The 22376-nt window shown below is 34.2% G+C and overlaps 1 pseudogene; it reads right to left on the bottom strand.

Annotated features, from left to right (window-relative positions):
• Positions 1 to 16186: 16186 nt before the first annotated feature.
• LOC113759990 lies at positions 16187 to 18171 on the bottom strand (annotated as a pseudogene).
• Between the last annotated feature and the right edge of the window lie 4205 nt (positions 18172 to 22376).

Genomic DNA, 22376 nt, shown 5'->3' with positions numbered 1-22376 from the left:
ATAAGTTTAGATGCATTGTGTGAGGGGGAGTTTATGCTTATATGCTTAATTTTTTTTTTCTTCCATCCATTGTTTTGTCATCATCAAAAAGGGGGAGAATGTTGACCTTGGTTCCTAACTTTTGATGATTACAAAACAAATGGATGTTGCTAACATCTCCTCAAAGGCTTTTTCAGAAATGAAACAAATCAGATTCAAAGATTAAGCACATTTGAAAAAGACAGAGTATGCTGAACCTGTCGGACGCTCAAGAAGACAGTACCGGACGTCCGATAATCATTGCACAACTTCGGACGAATGCTTCGGACGTCCAATAGGATCCTTCGAAGTCGACGAATCTATCGGACGCTGAATATGTCTCTACCGGACGTCCGATAGAAACAAAATAATTTCTCAAATCTCTTTGATTGCTGTCGGACGCACAAAAAGCTTGCATCGGACGTCCGAAAGAATTGAAGAAAATCTCTTAAACTCACTGCCTGCTGTCGGACGCATAAAACAGGGCTATCGGACGTCCGACACTCTAACGGCTAGTTGACTGTTCAGCTACTTTCTATCCGTTGGAAGCTTTAATGAAGTACTTTGTTGATCTCCTATAAATAGAGTATGGTCAGAATCTTCAAACAACTTTTGCACACTGAAGATATAAAAGATCTAGAGTGATTTTAGTGAGAAAATACTCATCAAAGAAGATTTGTAGTCTTAGTGGTGTGAGGTTCATTGTAAGTTTTTCATTTGTGAGTGAATCTTTCATGAGTGTAGCTCTGTGAGGGTTGTCCTGAGGGATAGTAAAACGTCCTGGCTTGACCGTGTGGTGTTCGGGGCAAGGAGGAGGTGAACCTTCCTTTGTACGCAAGAGTGATTGTAATTCATCAATTTGAATAAGCTTATTTGAATTAATCTACAAGCTCAAGAGGAGCTGTGTAGTTAATTGGTTTGCAATTCTTTCCCTTTTATTTACTTATTGTTATATTGCGATCTTTTAATTGCTTATCGATTGGCTTTTCAATTGGTTGTCTTCGATCCTTACATGATGTGGGCTGTATTTTTTCTTTCGGATTAAAATGGTGTGGCCTAAAACATTATAAAGAACCCAAACCTATTTTTTTGCTTTTCTTAGGAAATTTGAATATTGACCCTAAGTTTTTTAAATAATTTTATTGTGGCCCCAAAACTTTAGATTTCTTGCATTTAAGTCCTTATTTTAATTATAATTTGACCCCTAGACTTTCTATTTCTTTAATTTTTGCCTCTTATTTTTTGAAAAACTATTTCAACCCAAAAATTTTTAATTTTTGTAATTTAGTTCCTAACAACTTCGTGATTTCTCAATTCTAGTAATTTCCTTTCTTTAATTGTTAATGATGCTCCTCTTAAATGCATTTAACTTGTAATTTTGGGACATTTTAATTTTCTTTGTGTGTTTGGCCTGATAATGTAAATTTAGTATATTTTAATACTCTCTTTTAAAGTATTTCTAATTAAATTGGTGTATTGATCTTTTTATTGATTTTGAATAATAGATAATCCCCCATTCCCTCATTTGGCCACTAGTTCAAAAAGGAGGTACCCTTATTATCCTTTAATTTCAATTATATGCTCTTACATGCTCTTCTATACTCCTATGTTTTTCTTTTACTATTATTTTTATTTTATTTATTTTGGACTTTTATTCATTGTCATATTTATTTATTCAATTCAAGTTCTATAATAACTTGGAGGGTACCCGAATACCCAAGATGTAATAGATAGGTTTTTTTTTTGCAAAATTTGTAATTAGATAGGTAAATGTAATAAATAAAGGTTATATTTTGCAAAGGTTGTAATTAAATAGACAAATGTAATATACAGGTTAGATAAGTTTATTTTCTTATATTCTCCTATTAGATTGTAGTTAAGTTCCCTAATGTAATAGTTAAGTCTTGTGTGCTTAAGTTTTCATGTGTTTATGTGACAGCCCCACCTCCCCCTAAGGCGAACCAGAGGGTTCGGCGGGCCGCCTGCCCAGCTCTCGCCGGGACTCAGTCGTTCACTACAGTCCTTAATTAAATTACAATATAAAAATCAAATATACATCAACTGGTCCACAAATACACATCCGTCTCCAATAATTACATGTCACAAATGCAGCGGAAACTAATCCCAAATATACATAAAATAATTCCAAATCCAAAATTGTACAAAGTTTAGGCCATCCATACACGTGCACAAGTACTACAAGTCCTTCCTTCGCCACGAGCCCTGTGGAGGGGAATAAATAGTTTTTGGGGTGAGCTAAAAGCTCAGCGAGTAACCAGAAAATCATTAATCAAATCGGTTTCACAATAGTTCATTTCAATGATGTCATATAGCAATGATGTCATAAATTAAATGATAAATCCGGAAGCAACTACATCATTTGCAAAACAGTAAATATGGATTATCAATAATTCAAGAAACATTTACAATGGAAAGCGATAGTAACATTCATGAAAGGATACATTCATTCTCCTGACATTTCCTCGCTCATTTGGTCATTCATTTCATTTCATTCACCCCGTCCCTGGCTTTTGGCCAGGCTCCGCCAACCTACATAGGTAATACTCGAGTATACCAAACGTTCACCCAAGTTCCTAATCGCCTGACCGAGTCCGCTTCTGGCTCAAGACGACCGGTAACAAGGGGCAATGGCCAGTTCAGCCCAAAAGGCTTACATTCATGCGTAAGTAACATTTCAATCGAAAATTTCACATTTATCGAGGTCGAGTACGATAAAGTACACACTCGCCTCGAAAACTCGTTTTGGAAATCATTATAAGCGCTTAACACGTTATCAACCAAAATACAAGTCATGAAGTCAAGAAATATAGCAAACAAGGCACACTCAAATGCCAGCACACATGATATGCAAGAAAACATTTCAAAAGGTACTTTGGAAACAGTTCAAAAGTAAATAATATAAGAAACGGTTCATAAATAACTTTAGAAGTAGTTTGAGGTCACTCACCTCCACGGCTCAGGAACCAACCATCATATATCATTGTCTTGCTCAAATCCAAGTCTTAGATCACAAACTCAATGCAATCAAGTCCCTTCAAAGTTCGGACAGCACTTACCCTGAATTTGCTAACTTTCCCAGCCATCATGGCTTCATTATTCTTCTCATTCAAACCCAAAGATACACACACAACAACAAGTTGTCAAAAATATAATGCATTTACCGCACTTGCGGGTCCCACGTCCAAAATACGCTTTTAATTTCTCAAAAACTAACCGATACTAGAAAAATCATTTTAAAACTATTTTTGCTCATAAACATTATCTGGGGAATTTTTCTAATCAAGAAAATGTAGAAAAGGCGGGCGTTAAAAAAATAAACCCTAGAAAATTAAAAAAATTTCCGAGTTCTCAAACTCATTTTTTTCGGGGCGTCACAGTTTATGTGTTTTATTTACTTTTCTTAGAATTTTACATCTAGATATTATTCTTATATGCTATGTGCTCTACGTGCATTTATGTATTTACTTACTTTAAGTTATACTTTATATATTTTATTATAAATGACGACTACATGACGTCACCACACTAGTCCAACGCTAGTTTTGGCCTTTCTCATTTCCTTACTAATCTAACACTAGTGAGGATATGTAGAAGTGAATTAGTCTAATGCTAGACCCTTTGTGAGAACCCTGAAAATAGACATATAAATATCAGTGCATATTTCATTTGCATTTTAATTCTTTAATAAATTTTAGCACTAAGTCTAATTGTTTTCAAATAAGTGCGAAGAAATAAACGTTATGTGCAAAATAAAAGAATTGTGCTAAACTACTAAACTTCTTAGTTTTGTTACATTAACTTCATATTTCGATGGTAAACTATTTCATTGATTTAATCATTAATTTCTTTGAATTCTAGTATTGTAACTAATTGTTTTGAAATAAAAGTGTAAAGATAATTTTTATGAAATAAATAATATAACTATGCCAATATTGAATTATTCGGTTTTATTATACAAAAGTAATAATTCTTGAGTTATATTAAGTTTACTCTTTAAAAATAAATTCCTTAATTTGCAGTAGCTAACATTCTTTCCGAATAAGATTAAGGGTATACAAAAACCTTAGTATTAAGATACCATCGATAAATTTTACAATACATGTATACTAGATACGTGTAGGACGTAAAAATTACGATAATTGAAACCTCGTGAGATTAGCGCATCATTAGGAGGTTCAATTACATTCGGAATAAATTTTTGGGATCAAACTAGAATCAAGGACTTAAGTGTTCATTAGAAGGAATGTGAAAAGACTAAACTACCCTCCCAAGCTCACCAAAACCACCATGCAAACCCAGCAAATTTCGGACAACATAATTACCTCACCTCTCACTCGGCCAATACATTTCTTTCACCACCTTCACACTCCACCCTCCTGCACACTCAACCTCTTCTCCTAAATACCGCAACACCACCACCCTTCACAACCTCATTCCGCTTTGGACCAACAACAAAAGAGTGAGGGAGAGACTTACCTCGTGAGTATCGACCAAGAGAGAGTGAGAGGCCGAGCTGCAACATCTTCCATTTCTGTTCGTGAGCTAGAGGAAAGAAAGGGGAGAGCTAGTGGGAGTCGTAGGAGCTGCTGATCATCATCATCTTCGTCAACTTCAGACCAACATCTACCAGCTGCAACCAAAATCTGCTGCGTGCATGAGAGCCGAGAGGAAGGAAAATTTTTCAAACTTTCTGTACGAGAACTTAGCTTGCTGTGAGGTAATTTCTGGATCATTTTAGGAGTTATCAGAGGTAGATTGAACCCTTTAGGGACATGCATGCATGGTTTAGACAGCCGGTTAATGAAATCAAAGTCCTAGAAAAATCTGCTTTGGAAGTAAATGCTTCTACTGAGAAGCTGATTTGAAATGCGGCTTCATTTTGTTTTTCCTGTGACAATCAGAGCACTTTAATGAAATTAGCCGTGTGAATACTTGATGATTAAGACCATGCATGTTGATTGTGCTTTCGGATGATAACGGTAAAGCACAAGGAAATTCTGTTTTAAGAAGAAATGTCTTAGCCGAGAATCTGGTTTGGAAATGCAGCTTTAATGTTGTTTTCCTAGAGTAATCTGAGCATACAATGGTGATTAACTAACTGAATCTTGGATGATTATTATGATTTGGGCCATGCATGATAATTTTATGCGATTGGATGATGGAATCAGAACCTGGAAAATTCTGTTTTAGTGGAATGGAGTTTTTTGTTGTGAACCAGAAATCTGAATCGCAGTTGTAATCTATTCCAATTGATAATCTGAGCTTTCGGCTGTGTTACCTAACTTAAGACGAGAGGATTATGGCCTTGCATGTAGAGTGATTTGATCAGATGTTGGAATCAGAGGTTTGAGAAAATCGGTTTGATGAAATGGAATTACCGTGAGCTGGAAATTTTGAAATGCAGTCTAATGTAATTAAATGTGATAATTTGAGTTGATATCTATGTTTATCTAAGAGAACAACATGATGATTGAGGCTGGCATGAGGATGATTAACTCGGCTAACCAATAAAATAAAACGAAAACAGAAATCTGTTTCATGCATGTTATTTCGAGGCTAGCTGGAGTTTCTTTCTTGGAAATTTGATGACTTGTGTTGTTAATCCAATTTAATTCTTGAACCAAAAATGTTAGTCAGTTAGTTAAGTAGTTGTATGTTGAATTTGAGTATTTAAATCCCTGAATAAGCCAAGGAAGAATTTTATACAAGATAAATGGTTGCTGGAAAATTTAGCTAACCAAACGTTTGAGCGGAAAATATTAAATTGTTTCCAGATTTCACCAGTTGATGTTGAATATTTTCCCTTGGCATATAATGGTTTCGAAACGCAGGAAAAGGTGTATTTTAAGATATATAAGTTGTTTAACTATGAAACAGTGGATATTTTGGAAGTTTGAATCGAATTGATGAAGTGTAAACCTGGAAAATTTTCCAGCCTTAGCCGAGTTTGATAAGGAATTACTTATTGATTCCTTTATAGAGTTTGGGGCTGTGAAAGATTATATTATTGTTGATATCGCTTTATAATACCTTGAGATGGTCATGCATTTGAATTTTGGGGTGACAATTTGATACTATGGATGAAATTTCTTGGCTTTGGTTCAAATACTTGGGTATGAGGTTGTTGCAAATTTGGTCCTTGGTTTAGATACCTGTTAGTAAATTTAAACACTTGAAATGTTAGCTTTATTGCTATAAAAACGAATTGATGGTCGTCAAAGGCTAATGATTGATGAAGCCTTGGCCATTTGAATGGTTTTATAAATATTAAAGAGTGATGAACTTTGATTGCTGGAATTTCTTGAAGGCCTTACCTTCATTTTTGTTTTAGTTAAGATGTGATATGAGCTTGCCAAAACCAAGTGCTAATGATTGACGAAGCCTTGGTTATTCGTTTTATTCTTGATCAGAATTGAATCTGTTAAAACCTAGGGCTAATGATTGACGAAGCCCTAGTGAGATTTCTATTTGAAATGTGAGTTGGTTATATTGACAAATCTTAAATATTATGTGCTTGTAAATCGAGATTGTAAGGAATCCGTTTTGGTCTTGTGCACTTGAGGAAGTTTTAAGCAAGTTATTTAAATATATCTTCACTCTAGTATGGTTCGATAAAACCTAGCACTGTATGTTAAAGTTAGAAATTTCGTGTAGGGATTTTCTAAACCCTGCCAACTCGATATCTCTCCTTTAAGCGTAAACTAGCCTTATTACCTTTAGAAAATGATTTCACTAGTTTTAAAACCCTAAGTCTTGATCTATTTCCTTTTCTTTTCTTAAAATTGTCCCTGGCTAATTGTCTAGAGGAAAATTTCCAAAATACAAGATTTTAGTGGCTTTAACTAAAAATAGCTGAAAACTTCCTCGGCAAGAAAACTTATTCTAAATAAAATAGTACTAGCCGCACTCGTATAGAGAAAAATATTTTTAAGGAAAACCATATAAAACATTTCCTACTTTTACTAAATTTCAATCCTAAGTGGATGGTCGAATTGTTTCAAGAAAATAATACTAGTTACCCTTTTCTAAGGAAAAATACCTCAAGAAAAACTATAAGAAACATTTCTACTACTTTTGTCAAGTTTCAACCTAAGTAGATTTTTGAATTTACTGTGGAAAAGTAAACTAGTAATATATTAGATAAACCTCGATGTGTATAAGCTTAAAAACTGAATAAAAACTCATAGTTTCAACATTTGATATTCTAGGATATTGCGAGGTCGCGGAATTCGATTCCCAACTTGATATCTGAACTCCACTCTTGGTGAGTGTCCCTGCCTGTTCTATGCTTACTTGGTTAAAGTGCTTTCTTGACTCGATATGTGATAATTTTGCAAAACTAGTTTTTGATCCATCGAAGTGAGCAGTGTGTACTTTATCGCACTAGCCGTTCGAGTGGTGACTTGCGTGAATCATTTTCTCGTGAATCCATAAATCTAAATGTAGTTACGTCGTTGGGTGAATCCCTCGACGCGTGAATCTAACTACCATAAATCTAAATGTAGTTACATCGTTGGGTGAATCCCTCGACGCGTGAATCTAACTACAATAATGTCGTTGGGTGAATCCCTCGACTAATTTTATACGGGTATATCTCGAGTATACTGCGTCGGTAGGCGAAGTTCGGGCCCGAAGCAGAGGTATGAACGGTGACGGGTTAGGATTAAAATAAGTGGATCTACATGGACTATAAGTAGTGAAAGTTGACGGAGGGTCAACTACGAGGGTATCTGATCAAGTGAGGAGAATGGCTCCCGAGAGCCCCTGTATCCTACCTTGTGCTGTTATACGCTTTCTTAATTGATTAAATTTGTTTAAATTGTTATCTGTTGGTTGATTTATGTGAGTGCATGTCTTGGGGCACCACTAAGCTTTAGCTCACCCCACGTTTATTGTTTTCCTTAACAGGTTCTGGAAACTGAAAGCTGGATGCTTACTTATGTTTTCCTTTTGGATTGTATTTGAATACTATAACTTATTCTGTGGGCTATAATGTGTTATTTGAGATAATGCACTTTTCTTTTGGGTTGCCACTTGAAGCTGAAAAATGTGTAAACCCTAATTCAATTACTTGGCTTGTAAGTTTGAAATAGAGAGTTGTGTATTTATCTATCCGGATTGGTACGACTTTATACTTTGGTACGCAGTACGTGGGACGTTTGAGAGCCTTGACTGGCAAATTTATCATTGCTATCTCTGAAGTTAATGTGGTTTAGTGATTGACTTTTTTTTTGAGGGAAGCGATATTGTAATAGTTTAGGTTATTCTTCGGAAGGATTCGGGTTAGTGAGCGTGCGTGAGTCCTGGCGAGAGCTGGGCAGACGGCCCGCCAACCCTCTGGTTCGCCTTAGGGGGAAGTGGGGTCGTCACACCCTTGACCCCCTTCGCACACTAGATTCATGAATTGTTTGTCATTTCATTTCATGCATATTTTTCTATTTTTAAGATATTTTCTAATTTGCATATTGTTTTCTCCTATTTTATACCCTTATCCTGTGAGTGTCCTAATTGCTTCATTTAGAATTGCATCTCATTTATGAATTAGTAAATTAGATAGTTCAATTGGTTATTTAGGTTAAAAGAGTCACCATTCGAATATGGAAAAAAAAGCGACTAGTTTTAGCATAGTATTACCCCTCTATAAGAAAGAAAACTGTGTGACAAGTTTTAGTTCTCCATACCCATTATGTCATGTCTCTCTTTCTAGGGTCATTTATACCTATATATATATAAGTTTTAATTGTCTTTTCTTCAAGTCTCATCTTTACATGCTTGTGACCTCTTCAAGGGATTATTATTGGGATTCACAATTAATATGATTGGGACTAATTAGATCTTATAGGGACATTTTGTTTCTTCTGATGTCTCCTTTAGGTTTAGATTTGCATTCATGTAAAAAACATCAAAATATTATTAGTCTAAGGGTTAGATTAGGAAAAATTTGATAAACCTCACAATTAGCTTAGATTAGGTTGAAAAGATGTCTTAGGTTTGAATCAATCTATCTTTTGCCTTTTCTTTCTTTAACCATGACTTTAGGAAAAATTTGATAAACCTCACAATTAGCTTAGATTAGGTTGAAAAGATGTCTTATGTTTGAATCAATCTATCTTTTGCCTTTTCTTTCTTTAACCATGACTTTCAAACCTTTTTCTCTCAATTTCAAAGATTTAGAGTTATCTGAATAAGGGGTTTCTCATTTTTTCTATGAAAAACTTTTTATCGTTGAATTGGTACACTTAAACTCAATGCCAAGTATCGACTCCCTTTTTCTCAAAAATCCTTTTTTAGACTATTTTATTAGGCCCACATTGTCGCATTTATAAAAGTCCCATTTTGGCCCTTTTTCACATATTTTCAGTATTCAAAAATCCATTTTTTCATTAAATGCCTTTTTATTTCAAAAACCCATTTTGTCTCCTTGTGACTCACTTTGCCTCTCCCCCACCAAGAAACTTGCTTCTCATGTTTTCCTCTTTAGTTGGTATTTACAAGCTGGTTCTCCCGATTACTTATAAGATAATCTCCAACCTTGTCAGCAAGATGTTAATAAGAATAACAGGTTAGTTGATCACTTCACAAACTCAACACATCATCCCCTATTTCTTAGTCATTGAGGGCTTAATCACAAAGTAAGCACGTAATTACAATGACTACATGGTTTACTACATTTTTGTATCTCTATTTTTTATATGTCATATTTTCCTCTTTGGACTATTGGTGAGGGACCTACGCTCCTGCTTATCAAGTCAGGAGTTCGCCTCCTGGCATGCAAGGTTGGGGTAGGGGTTTAAGGAGGGAATAGGAGAGTGGGAAGGGGCAAAAAGGGATAATTTCAAAAACTTCCCTTGAGGTTTTTAACAATTTCACCTAATTTTCTTGAGTTTTGAAAAATTACACATACCTCCCTTGAGTTTACCCTTTTGGTAACTAAAACTATTTAATGGTTAAAATTTTGAATGAATAATCCAAAATGCTCTCATGATATTATAAAGTTCATTTCACCTTCTTATAAAATTATTCAAAAGTTATTGAACATGCACAAAATTTCAAACTCGTTTTCAACCCTCATTTCTACTATTTTGAAGGTGGTATTTTTTAAAGAAAAAAAGGAGTTTTTTCCTCTAATTATTAATATTCTAAATTTATGGATTGTGAGAACCCGAGAAAATTATATGTATATCATAAAATTATTTTATTTTATTTACTTTGATATTAGAAAATTTATATATAACGAATAAACGGTTACCTTAAATGCCTAATTGAATCCCTATAAATTGAGAATTTAAAAAATAAATTCAATAAGTACATGTCTAGAAGTGTAGAAAAATTTTACGAATTAAATAAATATATGACGTGCATATCGTAAATTATGTTAATTGCAAATATTACTAGACACATAACATACACTAGAAGTTTAACAAGTACATGTCTAATAAGTTTTTCTTAAAGCTAAACGTGTCAAAATCAATGTAAGAAATTTTTAGGGTAAATGCAAATTAGAATAAACGAAATTTTGAATCAATGTGTGAGACAATAAAATTACGAACTCTTGGCAAACAAATGAAATTAAAAAGACCAAACCAACCTTAGACCTTTGGTTAATCTTCCATGCAGCCAAGAAACCAACTAACGTACTACATAAAATGAAACAGAAAGAGGCATAATACTCGACTGAATTGGAACCGAATGGAAGCTATCTAAGCGGTGGAAGGAAAACAAAAACAAGTAGGTTGGCTGTGTGCTGGGGCGGTGAATAACACCTGGGATGACAGCTGCCCATTTAGTTGCTAAGTGAAGTGATGATCAAGGAAGAAAAGAGACAGCGGTGACATTGTTTGGGCGGTGGCCGAGTGAAGAAAAAACATTTCATTTCTTTTCTTACCAACCACGCACTAGGAGCAAAGCTGAGAGAGTGATTTGGACACCCATTCAGCTCAAACATAATCGAGTGAGAGGAAAAGAAAACATTTCTGGTTTCTCTTTGCCTCCAGTCTGCAACCGAGAGAGTGAGAGTGAGAGAGAGGCACTGGCTCGCTTCATTTCTTCAGCTGGTAGCCTCAACACCGCGAGCCAAACGTGAGAAAAAAAGGGAGAGCCGGTGCAAGAGTTAGAGGGACGAAGCTAGGAGCAGGAAACCAAACGTGCGATCTGCATTTTTTTTCAAACGTTAGGAGGAAGGAACGAGGTACGTGACTGCAATAACCTTCTAAACAACTAGTACACTTGGATATTACTGTGGAATGCTGGAATGTAGCTAAGAAAAATTAAGTTTGACTGAAGGGAAAACTTGTTTAGGGAGTGGTTACCTTTCAGCTCCATCCGAGGAAAAAAAACTGATCATGCAGCTTGTTAACCGAAAGTAGGGAGAAATCTTCTGCTAGAAGTTCAAACTATATGCTATTTTCTTGTCGTACCTGAGAACTTAGAGCAGGGTTGATAACTAGAGTGAGAAGAGCTTGTAGCTGAAGTAAATGCCGGGCAATAACTGTGAAATCTCAGAAAAATTGCAGAAACTGAGTGTTGAGCTGGAACTTGCAACTGATGTCAAAATTTCTTGGGTTAATAACGTTATGGGATGCATGCAACAGATTATTTGTTTCCTTCTTCAGTTTAAGGGTCAGTCGTAGGTTAATGAGTGTGAAATGGAGAGAACCATACGTGAAAGAACTCTGCGGCAAGCTGCGGTACATCAGTTTTGCAGCCTTGCGCAGAGCTGAATTTTAGTCAGCTTTCCTTTTGAGTTTTGAGCATAAACTGCCCCGTTTTGCTTAAGTTACTTGAAGATGAATCAATATGCTTTGTACATAATCTAGAACAGAAAACTGAGGAGGAATGAAAAGGGAAAAATGCAGCTGCTAAGCCATGCTGAAATTCTTTTAGCTTCAGCCGAGAGAGTTAAACAGAAGGTGCTTCTGACTGTACATTTTTTACCTTGAAAATGCGAGAACTGAGTGTCGATGTCTTCATAAGAAATGTAGGTATATGTCTTAGCTTCGAAACGCTATAAAATTCTTCTCAATCTGATAACCGTAGCTCCAGTTATGATCAGAATACCAGAAGATGGCAAAGCTGCCACTACAAGAAATTTGGCCTTTTGTGACAATATTATGAGTGACGATGAAAAACTTGTCATAATTGACCTAATTCAGTGATGACTTTTGATGTCGTCACAGATGACCTCACATAGACTTATCATTAGTGTCATCTGTGACAACATGGGATTAGTCGTCACAACATGGGTAGCGCGCAACCTGTTGGTGTGGTGGGAAATTATCTGTGTGACAATTTGGGAAAATGTTGTCACTAAAATGGTCAATATAGTGACAACTTTCAACATCGTCATTGTCACTCTACCAATTTAGAGGTAGTGACAACAATTAGTTGTCACTGTCTAATGTATTTGTTCCTAAATCACTTTCATTAATTCTACTATGCCACCCTAACTTTTGCGATTTAGTCTCAAATGTGATAAAAAAGTTTTATTAATTCTATTATGACACCTTAACTTTTGTAATTTAGCCCCATATGTAGTACACCAATTTCTTTAATTCTATTATTACACCCTAACTTTTGCAATTTAGCTCCATATTTAATTCACAAATTTCATTAAGTCAACTATAGCACTCTAACTTTTACAATTTATCCCCATATGTAATACACGAATTTTATTAATTCTGTTAGGGCACCCTATGGTGTTGCAATTTAGCCCTTTTTTCTATTAGCAAAATACAGAAGGTATCTTAATAAACTATGTATACATATTTTATAATTTTTCCAAATTTAGGTAATAATTTGTTATAAATCTAAAAAAATTTCATACATTCCCTATTTATCCTGATGACAACATGGTGGAAAATTAATAAATAGCACAATCTGAAAATAGAGGTCGTTAATAGTAGAATTTAACAATAACTGAATATGAAATTAAGTCTAATCCTAACATTTGCATGATCAAAAAGTTGTTACTAATTATAATAGTCACATTTATCATTTATGAATTGGTACTTATACCAAATACATTTAGCATTTCATACATGTATTTGTAAACTATTTTGCTTGTTCAATCAACTAATTCGATCGTCAGGTTTTGTTAGACTATAAGTCATACATAATTGATAGCGCCAAAAAATGAGTACCGAAAAGATTTGGATTAAAAGAATGTTTATTTTTTCAAATCATAAATATATTTCTAACAACATTTTTAGTTTTTGTACTATTTTATTATATAATAAATTAGAAAGAGTCCTATATTAGTTAAAAATGCTAAAAAATTTTGCGCAAACACACTAAATTTTCATATTCTATTATTTTAATACAACCTAAGAGTGAAAAAAAAACAATAGAAGAACTTAATTACATAACATAAAGTTGAGAAAAAGAAAAAATAGAGAGATAGGAGAAAGAACGAAGAAAGCGTGAATGTTTTGCATCTAAATAAGAAGAAGGCGTGTTATTTATACATTCGGAACTAAGAGCGGCAAATTGAAAAATTCAAGAGGCGTGGCGCGCTGAAAGAGTTTTAAGGAAACGACATCGTTGCTTCATTAGTATGCACTTTATGTCCAAAACACTTAGCCAAAATTTCAGACATCTCCTCCCCCTCTCTTTACCCTCCTCACTTCACCGAATGTACTACTCTGTATCAAGCTCGCACTACCAAACCCGTCCATGAACTAGAGTTTTCGATTGTCTTCCATAAACAATTAGTGCAAGCACTTTCAATTTGGGTAACTTTGTTGAGCTCGCACCACCAACATCCCTAATTCGGCTGTTGCATTGGCTTGGTGGCAAGAAATTAGAAATTAGGGGCTTGAAAATTTGGGTGAAACCTGGAGTTTAGAGCTTGAAATTTGGGGAAAACGGGAAGTTAGGGATTGAAGGCATAGTTTGAGGTAATTTCAATATTTGTGTCTAATTTTGCATTGCATGGTAGGGATGTTCGTGGCTATGGCTAGTTGCACCTTCTCTGTTTCTCGTCAAATTTAGTTTTTAGGTTCTTGAATCCCTTTTTGTTCTGGTTTTATAGATTTGTTGGATTGTCATGAATTGATTCTTTGTTAGTGACTTTTGGCTAGACTCCTGTGAATCTTGATTTGGGTTTTGGCAAAATTTGGTCAAATTTCTCATGTCTCTTTGGAAGTGCTATTTCTAATTGAAAAGAATAATAAACGAGCTAGTCCATTTTGGCTTTTTATGAAATCTCAAATTGGAGTTTTTAAAGGGGTGAACGCTTCAGTTTTGTGCTATGGTACAGAAACCAGAGAAGCCAGAATTTTGCAGGAACCAGAAGGAAACAAGTTCAAATAAAAGGAACCAATTAACAATGAATCAATGGAACAGTAAACGTATGAACTGGATCTTTCATTAATTGAATCTTGGAAACCAAAATTACAAGAACAGAAAGGATGGGTTTAGCTAAGAAGGCGTAAGAATCGAAGGAAAATTGGGAGGGAAACTGAGGATTGCTCCTCAAGCTAATTCAGATGAATCTGAATGAATGATTTCAAAAAACTAACTAAAATCAAGCAGACAGGCCTGCTTTTAATGTTAACAGATCCTAACAGATTACTAGCTAGACTAATAAGAATAAGACACGTGTCCAATGCATCTGCGAGTTGCCGCGCTTTTGAATTTCTGTTAGAGCAACTGAATTCCAGGAAAGGCGTGATTCCTTCGATGACCTTCTGGCCCAGTGATCACGCCTTCCTCTGCTGACAGTCACGCCCCCTTTGTTCCTGCTACCTAGCTCCTGCCTCTGTCCTTAGATAAGCTCCCATTTCATTACATTTTGATTTGGTTTTTCGGTAAAAGCAAGAAAGATTGTTGCTTTTTCATCCTTTTGTGGAGTTGGAGATGATTTGAGTTCGTGGACTCGAGGAACTTGAGGTTGGTTTAATGTGTTGAGGTTGTTCGATGGCTGTGGAAGATTTGGTTGAGATGAAATTCAGGCTTGCTGATGGTAGTGACATTGGACCAAGCAAGTTTAGTCCTTCTACAATCGTGTTATCTCTAAAGGAAAAGATAACTTCTTTATGGCCCAAAGGTTATAGTTTACTGAAATCTACACAAAAGTGCTAATTTTGCTGTACTTCATATTCCAATTCTTTTGTTTATTTATACTTTGATGTTTTGTATTGTGTTCTATCTAAGCTATGAAAATTTGTCTACCCTTTTGTAGATATATATTGTGGCCAATTTTGCTATCTTCAAAATCTGGTGTTGTTTCGTTTACTTCGCTGTCATGGTTTTCCATTTTGACATGTTTGCAGGATGTTTCTCTGATAAAGGATTACCTTATGTGATTCATAAGGTAATTTTTTGTTCTTTGGCTTGTTTAATCTTGTTCCTACTGAGACTTCTGCCTATAACTTTCTATGGTATGACATCCAAGTTCGTTTCATAAATAGTTAAGCTAATTTCTCCAAATCTTTTAATACATTATTTGCATTTTCGGCTTTCTTGTCTGACTTAAAACTTTACTGATTTAACCTCCTAGCTGCAAATCACTCGCCCCTCAGGCATAGGCTGATGCACACAAAAGGAAATGTAGACATACAACCAAAATGAGTGACAGTGGGGAGGTGGCAAGTTAACCCATGTGTCTTAAGTTGAAGCAAATAAAATGAAACTCAGACTATCTTGCCTTCCTTTAGCCACTGAAATTACTCTACCATCTTTAGCACTGTACTTCCCAAATCCATGTTAGACAAGAAGTGATATTTAAGCACCTGAAATTCCTTCATTAATAAAACCTGAAAGAAGATATCTAAAGTTGTAGACTTCATCTTCAGTGGTCCTGCTAACCTGGGACTTAAAATTCTTTCTTTTATTTCAATTAAAATTTCAAGAACAAGGTCTTCCATAGTAAGTTATTGGTGTGCTAGATTCATAAGGTAATTTTACAAAATTTTTTTTTTTGTGGGAATGCTGAAAACCATAAATTGAAATCACAAAATGAACTTAATCAGACATGGATGACCATTCTACTGCAATCCAGCAGTGATAAAATTTTTTGTCAAATATGTACTAGAATAACAAGTAAATTCTTCTAACAAGAACAATGAAATGAGTAACTGTCTAGAAGCTTATTGTTGGAAAATCTCCACCTAAGAAACTGCACTATAACAAGCAACTGTCCTGATATCTAATTCTCTGGCTGGTTTGTTATAGCCTTGCCTGCACCAGGACTAGGTAGACTGCCCATCCAAGCCGGAGGCAACATACTTGTGTCCTCGTGCACAGTCTGGAACAAAGGTGGCAATGCACCGTAAACTAATGTTGTTTCTTTCATGGCTGAATTTGTAGCACCTAATCCATCTCTGGCCTCTCCATTTGACCAAACACTAATCTTAGGTTGTAGTCCTTGGATCGCCTCAGCATTGATTTTGGCAATGTCCTTGAACATGCCACTTTCAATCATCAGACAATCTCTTAAAAGCATTGTAGTTTCCACCCAATGATGTCAATAAGGTGCGGATTTTGAATCCTTGTGCTTCTGCAAGAGCCTTCATTCCTTTAGCTTCTTTCTTTTTTGCATAAAGTTCTGCATCTACAGCTTGTTGAACTGCATATAGTTGAGCTTCTGCTACCACTTTTTGAGCTTCTACAGCCTTTTGTCTCTCGTATAGCACTGCCTCAGATTCCTTTTGCTTCTTGTAGAGAACTGAATTTGCCTCTTGAACCTTAATCTCATAATCAACAGTAGCCTTGCTGAGTTGTTTAGCCTTTAGTTGCTCAGTCTTGGCCAATGCATTTTTCCTCTCAACTTCTTTTTTGTAACTCTGCCTCCCTAATAGCTGCAGCTTTTTCAGCCTCCACTTCAGCCATCTTTGCCTGCTAAGCCCATCCAGCCTTTCTGGTAGCTAGAAGAGCATTGGCTTCAGCAACATTAGCCTCCCTTTGATTCTCAACAAAAGGTTGTTCATCCAACTAGCAACATCAGCACCATTTCATGCTTCAACTGGTGGCCAGAGAAGCTTAAATAACCAGTTCTCTTCTCCATTTTCAGGTTAAGGAGCTTGAGAGAAGATTAATTGAAGAGCAGGAACACAACTTAGAGGCTATTTCACTTTGTCAGAAGGTGATGCTTACTCTCTTTCATATGTTTCTTCCACAAAGAATATTAGAAAATACATGTTGATTCCCTTGCTCCTCTTTGAGCATATCTGTAGATATTACAAATAAAGTGCAATTATGCAATTGACTTTCCAATATTTTAGATTATACACAACTTGTTAACTGCTTAGACATTTAACATTCAAAGGCAAGAACTTTTCCAAGTTATTTTTCTCATTGTGGTTTAAGTTACTTGGACCCTTTTCTTTCTTTGAAAACTGGATAATATTGTTTTAATATGAAAATTATTTTAAGTTTCCAATATTGTTTTAAAACAGCCACAAATCCTTTCGATCCTGTTTTTTACCTAGAAATAGATGTCAAAGTTGAGTTATATATTGGAATTCAGTTATTTTTATCACAAACTCAATAACCAAAAGTAGTAGCTGAAAGAAAATGCTCTCATTTATAAACATTTGACTATATATGATCACGTATAGATTAATTGTAACCAAAATTTCATCAAAAATAGGATCAGCACCTCTATGTCCTCTTACTTTCATTTGCGCCTTGTTTGCAAACTCAAAAAGAAAGCATATACAAGAAACATGCATTGGAAATTCTGAAAAGTAAATATCACTTCAAATTGTAAAATTATTTGAAGTATGTGTACAAAAAACCAAACCAAGATACCCAAACTAATTCGAAGTATCTTAAAGCATTGTTGTGTATGACTATTCATTCAAATTTAGTCATATAAGGTTGTAATAGCATATTTTCTGACTAAAGTCTATTCTAATGCATATAATACTTTATTTTCAATGCAGTCCAATTTGATATTGATCATGAGGAGGCTGTTGGTTATAATGATAGAGATGCTTGAAGTCTGACATTGGTGGTGCAATCTATACGTTAGTTTAGAAATCTAGTACTCTATTTTTTGGGAAGGATATGTATTAGCCATTAATGCTTGAACTGATTTGTGGGCTTTGGGACCCAATATTTTTGGTTGACTTCTAGGTTGATGAATTTACAGATGTTTGTGGCTCTATATATATTAATTTGTGACTTCATTCTACATTAATTTTGCCTTTTGTCAAATTGAATGTTCTGCTATAATTTATTGGAAATGTTATATTCGTAATGGTTACAAAGCTGATTTACAAGTTCATTGAGTGATGACTATTCTTGTCACTGAATAATGGGACTGATAGTGACAAACTCAGGTCGTCACTGTAGACTTAAAATTTGTGATGACTTTTGATGACAAAAATATAAGTGAAATAGTGACAAGAAAAGTCATCACAGAATGATATCTTTTAGTGACGACTTTTTTCTTATCATTGAATAACAAGATTTTGTGACGACCTTCGAAAGGTTGTCACATGGACCCATTTGTGACATAGAATATGTGACAAGCATGTGACAAACGAAAAAGTCATCACTGTATTCATATAATGACGACTTGGTGGCTTTTAGTGACGACTTTTTGTTGTCACAAAAGGCCAATTTTCTTGTAGTGTGCCTTTCTCGTTGCCTTTCCTTTTGTTCCCGAATGTACTTTGCTAAGATGCTAGCCGTGAGAAACCAACTTTTAACCAGCATTTCTTCTAATTTTCAACCTTGTAAGCTTTCATAAATGGTAGCTACGGTTGGTCTGAGATTTAACGACTATATCTAGTTCCACGAGCAGAGTTAAATTAAAGCAGTGAGAGGAAAACTCATGATAGTTATATAGCTAAATTGTCTTTTAATCACTTAATATTGTCTTTACACATATGTTAAAAACTATAAATTTGAGGGACGAGTGTAGTGGAATAAAATTTAATTTACAAATAACTTAGAGTTTAACTAATTTAAAAAAGGGAACCAATGGAATATTTCTAAGCTTTAAACTTAGAATCTTGAGTAGAAAATGATTTAATCCTAATGTAAACATTTTATAAATTATTAATTTGGAGAGTATGTATATTTCTTGATTTAAGATAATAAAGTCAATAAGTCTCAAAATAAATTGGGGAATAAATATTGCGTATATTTTGTATTTTAAGATCAAACTTGATTTTAATAGTTTAAATAATAAGGTAGAATAAATATTGAATATGTTATATTTTATATTTTAAAGTCAAACCTAATTCGAATAATTTAAATAATAGGTGAACATCTACAAATTGTAAAGTTACCATGGAATTATATATTTATCTCAGGAAATAGCTGCGAGCCAGGAAACAAATCCGAGGCTCGAGAGTAAATGTTTTTCGAATTTATGTATTTAACTGTTTATGTGTATCTAAGTGAAATTATGTGACAAATGTACTTATCATGAATTATTACTAAATGATTCATTATAAAGTGTATCTCAATTGTACCCTCGCCTTCTAAGTCGAGGGCGTATTTTATCGCACTTAGCTTAGTTGAGGTTGAAGGTTGATAATTGACTAAATATTACTGTAAATGTGCATGAATGTAAGCTGTATGTGTACTTTACCGCATCGGCTGAACTGGGTCCCAAAACCCTTTGTTCAACGGACTATTCAAGCTAGCAAAGGAGTTGGTCGGATAGGACGAAAGCTTTGGGTAAATGTTTCAGTATACTCGAGTATTACCATGAGGTTGGGAGATTATTGAACTGATTATTGAATGTAGGAGATTGTTTATTGTTTTGGTCCTTTTGGAGGACATAAGGAGGTGAATTGGCGGAATGTACAATGATATTGAAATGAATGTACAATGACAATTAAATGAGTGTCTCTCTTGACACTGAAATGAATGCTCAATGACATTGAAGTGGCTCTAATGCGAGCACCGTATCTTTTTAAAAGTGATTGTTTAGTAAAGTGTTTCCTCAATTGCTTAATGAAAGTGATTGTACAATGAAATATGCACTACTTGCTTAATTGTACTGATTTAAGTATTTATCAAATGTTACTTGCTCGGCAAACCTCACTGAGATTTAGCTCAGCCCTTTTAGCTTTATTTTCCTTACAGGAGTTGGAGATTGAAAAGCGATTTGATGGAATTGGAAAGTTATTTTGGGAAGATCCTTCACTGTGTGTATATATTGTAGTCATGTTTTCTTTTGTAATTTGAGACGGTTGAATCTTTTGTTTTGAGTTGATGTAATATTAAGAATGTATGTTTAGAACATATGTTGTGTTTCTTTTATTGGACGAATTTATGTTTCAAGCTGATTGGAGTTGTACTTAAGAGTGAATGTTCAGTTGTTCACTGATAATGTTATCTCTAAAGTTAATGTAAGTGAGTGAGTCCTGGCGAGAGTCAGGCAGGCGATCCACTAACTTTTAGGGTACGCCCTAGAAGAAAGTGGGGTCATCACATGGACTACTTTACTTATTTCGCTCCCATTAAATATGTTTCTTTTTTTTTAAATTTCCCTTGCACATAACTTGAAAGTTCAAGAATGTAAATTTGCTGAATGTAAACATAGTAATACAGGAATGAGGCTCAAATTAGGTGCTAAATAATCAATTTTTATTCATAAGAAAATAACTGAGTTCCCTGACCAACTTTCGTAAAACGTCCTTCACATTGTGTACAATAACTTTTTCGTCCCTTGTATATTTACATTGGTCAAATTTGGTCCCAACCTAGATTTTAGATTAATTTTTTGTCGAAATTCATCACGTGTCTTGCATGTGATCATTTTTTAGGGGCAAAATTGTCAAATCAAAATTTACATAATCCATTTATAGTCCCTTACATTTCACAAAATGAATTATTTCGTCCCTCACATTTCACAAAATGAATTATTTCGTCCCTCACATTTCACAAAATGAATTTTTTCATCCCTCACATTTCACAAAATGAATTTTTTATCTCTCATTGAGCAAGTGTACAAATAATTTTTTTTTAAATTTATGTATATATCTATTTGATTTCACCTGAACAGTACAAATAGCATATAATATATCTCTATTTGATTTCATCTAAATAGACTAATTGTAGTTGTACATATGCTATTCAATAGATATATACATGGGTTTAAATCTAACAATTTTATTTTAAACCTATATATATATATATATTTTATTTCACCATGTGAATCTATTCAATATTTGTAACCTTTTTTATTTTGGTAATAATTCATGTATTGAGTTGTGTAATAAGACTATCTAATTAATCGGTGTTAATTCGAATTCTATAGTCATGCTAACAAATTGCAATTTAAATCTAAAATTTTTACTCGTTACCTTTAAGACCAACAATTGAATTTCTTATCTTATGAATATCTTAAATTTTGAAAGTGTCAATTACTTATTTCTTTTTGTCAGACTTTTCCTTTGTTTATTTTTCTGTCCAAATTTAATTCGATATAAACACTTGACTATGTTTAGAATTAAATGTCTTCTTTGTTTTCAATTTTTGAGTAAAAAGAATGAACATGAGTGAAAAATTAATAAATTTTTTAAATCCCTGTATATATCTATTTTAATTTTACCTAAACAGTACGTTCAGCCAAAATCAAATAGAGATATATTACATGCTATTCATATTGTTCAGGTGAAATCAAATAGATATATACATTAGTTTTTTTTTAAAAAAAGTTAGTTGTACACATGATCAATGAGGGATGAAACAATTTATTTTGTAAAATATGAGGGATAAAAAATTCATTTTGTAAATTGTGAGGGACGAAACAATTTATTTTGTGAAATGTGAGGGACAAAAAATTCATTTTGTGAAATGTAAGGGACTATGGATCAGATTATGTAATCTGGATTTGACAATTTTGCCCTTAAAAAATGATCACGGGCAAGACACGTGGTAGATTCCGACCAAAACTAGTCGGAAACCTAGATAGGGACCGAATTTGATCAATGTGAATTTGTAAGGGACGTAAAAGTACACTTTTAAAAGTGAGGGACGAAAAAAATCATTTTGTAAAATGTGAAGGACGTTTTAAACGATTTTCCCTTATTTTCAGTGAAATTCTTTTGGAGATTTTAAAAGTTTCTATGTATACTTTTGATGTCCCCTTCATTGTACCTTTTCTTGTTAAGTTAATAATCTGAAGGTGGTATTTTCTAATGAAAAAAGGAGTTTTTTCCTCTAATTATTAATATTCTAAATTTATGGACTACTTTACTTATTTCCCTCCCATTAAATACGTTTCTTTTTTTTTTTTTATTTCCCTCGCGCATAACTTGAAAGTTCAAGAACGTAAATTTGCTGAATGCAAACATAGTAATACAGGAATGAGGCTAAAATTAGGTGCTAAATAATCAATTTTTATTCATAAGAAAATAACTGAGTTCCCT

This window comes from Coffea eugenioides, chromosome 2, assembly GCF_003713205.1.
Source record: "Coffea eugenioides isolate CCC68of chromosome 2, Ceug_1.0, whole genome shotgun sequence".
Classification (NCBI taxonomy): domain Eukaryota; kingdom Viridiplantae; phylum Streptophyta; class Magnoliopsida; order Gentianales; family Rubiaceae; genus Coffea; species Coffea eugenioides.
Note: the sequence above shows the minus strand (reverse complement) of the source record. Positions and strands in the feature narration are given on the sequence as shown.